Raw genomic sequence first — 2500 nt, forward strand, 5'->3', positions numbered from 1 at the left:
ACGAGCACGTTATTTCCCAGCGTGTAGGCAAAATCCCGCGTCCCTGGGTGGGCTCGAACCACCAACCTTTCGGTTAACAGCCGAACGCGCTAACCGATTGCGCCACAGAGACGGCGAGTGGTGCCAGTCACGGCGTCGAGAAAGGGGTTATGCCCAGCAGTGAAACCCGAAGCAGAGATTGTCCCCACACGCGGTTTTATGTGAGGCGAGGTCGCGGCGCCTAGCGAGGGCTGAGGAGAACGGCACGAGTTTAGGTCAGGAGGTGGTAACAATGCCAGAGGCTTTCAGGCCAGAGCAGGGATCTCCGCCCGTGACCGTGGGCTCAGAGGTGTACCAAAGAGCGGACAACAGTGCCACAGAGCGCTTAGTGGTAGGAAGTAGGAAATGCAAGTTGTGATTTTGGATCGCTCTAGACGGAAACAAAGCGGCCGTGTGTTGCGAAGCTGCAGCTCGGCGGCCCCAGCTAAAGACTGCGCTCGCGTGAGGAATATGTGCACAACTCTCAATTTGTCAAATAAATAAATAAATAAATAAATAAATCGATCAATTCATTAATAAAGAGAAAATCGGAGAAGAATTCACGATCACATTCTAGACAGTAGCAAGGCGGGAAGGGGTGGGAACTTTTGCCTTGTCGGCGACCAGAGCAGGAGTGACGCTCACGGCATTCCTCGTTAGTATAGTGGTGAGTATCCCGCCTGTCACGCGGGAGACCGGGTTCGATTCCCGACGGGAGGCCCACAGCCGCTTTGTGCTCAAACCCCATGTGCAACCAACCCCTCTGTCATGCCACAATCTCACCCAGCAAGAACACGAGCAGCCGACCTCGTAGCGCGTCTGACTCCAGATCAGAAGGCTGCGTGTTCAAATCACGTCGGGGTCACGCTCCTTATGGCACACCCAGGACGAATATTAAAAACCAACAATGTTATGCATTCGCTTTATATATATATATATATATATATACACAGTATATATACTGGCGTGTCCTTCCCTCCCATAGACAAACGTTTCGAACGTCAGTCACAGGTGGGCAGCACATATCCGGGAGCCGGTCTAGTGGACTGCGGCTAGTTTTCTCAGTGTGGCGGGGAGGGAGCAGGGCTACCCAGCCATTCCCTAGCAAGGTGCCGGCGCTGCTTGAGCGTCTGGCAGCCGGATAAGGATTGTGAAGACCGGGTAGTGCTGAAAGGAGGCAGCAAGCAAATAAAATCGGTCGCTGCAATGACTCCTCGCACGAGCAAGCGAGTTAGTTTGCCTGCCTGGTGTTTGAAGCAGGGTGAACGAGCACGTTATTTCCCCGCGTGTAGGCAAAATCCCGCGCGTCCCTGGGTGGGCTCGAACCACCAACCTTTGGTTAACAGCCAACGAGCAGCGCTAACCGATTGCGCCACAGAGACGACGAGTGGTGCCAGTCACGGCGTCGAGAAAGGGGGTTATGCCCAGCAGTGAAACCCCGAAGCAGAGATTGTCCCCACACGCGGTTTTATGTGAGGCGAGGTCGCGACGCCTAGCGAGGGCTGAGGAGAACGGCACGAGTTTAGGTCAGGAGGTGGTAACAATGCCAGAGGCTTTCAGGCCAGAGCAGGGATCTCCGCCCGTGACCGTGGGCTCAGAGGTGTACCAAAGAGCGGACAACAGTGCCACAGCGCTTAGTGGTAGGAAGTAGGAAATGCAAGTTGTGATTTTGGATCGCTCTAGACGGAAACAAAGTGCCGTGAAGCTGCGGCTGCAGCTGAAGGCGGCCCCAGCTAAAGACTGCGCTCGCGTGAGGAATATGTGCACAACTCTCAATTTGTCAAATAAATAAATAAATAAATAAATAAATCGATCAATTCATTAATAAAGAGAAAATCGGAGAAGAATTCACGATCACATTCTAGACAGTAGCAAGGCGGGAAGGGGTGGGAACTTTTGCCTTGTCGGCGACCAGAGCAGGAGTGACGCTCACGGCATTCCTCGTTAGTATAGTGGTGAGTATCCCCGCCTGTCACGCGGAGACCGGGTTCGATTCCCGACGGGAGGCCCACAGCCGCTTTGTGCTCAAACCCCATGTGCAACCAACCCCTCTGTCATGCCACAATCTCACCCAGCAAGAACACGAGCAGCCGACCTCGTGGCGAACGGTAGCGTCTGACTCCAGATCAGAAGGCTGCGTGTTCAAATCACGTCGGGGTCACGCTCCTTATGGCACACCCAGGACGAATATTAAAAACCAACAATGTTATGCATTCGCTTTATATATATATATATATATATATACACAGTATATATACTGGCGTGTCCTTCCCTCCCATAGACAAACGTTTCGAACGTCAGTCACAGGTGGGCAGCACATATCCGGGAGCCGGTCTAGTGGACTGCGGCTAGTTTTCTCAGTGTGGCGGGGGAGGGGAGCAGGGCTACCCAGCCATTCCCTAGCAAGGTGCCGGCGCTGCTTGAGCGTCTGGCAGCCGGATAAGGATTGTGAAGACCGGGTAGTGCTGAAAGGAGGCAGCAA

At 53.6% G+C, this 2500-nt stretch overlaps 2 non-coding genes across 2 annotated transcripts; both read right to left on the reverse strand.

Moving 5' to 3' along the window:
• Window positions 1-38: 38 nt before the first annotated feature.
• trnan-guu lies at window positions 39-112 on the reverse strand. The gene has a single exon. It is a non-coding gene; the product is annotated as a tRNA-Asn (tRNA).
• Window positions 113-1323: 1211 nt separating this feature from the next.
• trnan-guu lies at window positions 1324-1400 on the reverse strand. Its single transcript has one exon. It is a non-coding gene; the product is annotated as a tRNA-Asn (tRNA).
• Window positions 1401-2500: the final 1100 nt, after the last annotated feature.

The sequence above is a fragment of the Polypterus senegalus genome, unplaced genomic scaffold, assembly GCF_016835505.1.
Source record: "Polypterus senegalus isolate Bchr_013 unplaced genomic scaffold, ASM1683550v1 scaffold_60, whole genome shotgun sequence".
In the NCBI taxonomy this organism is placed as follows: Eukaryota; Metazoa; Chordata; class Cladistia; order Polypteriformes; family Polypteridae; genus Polypterus; species Polypterus senegalus.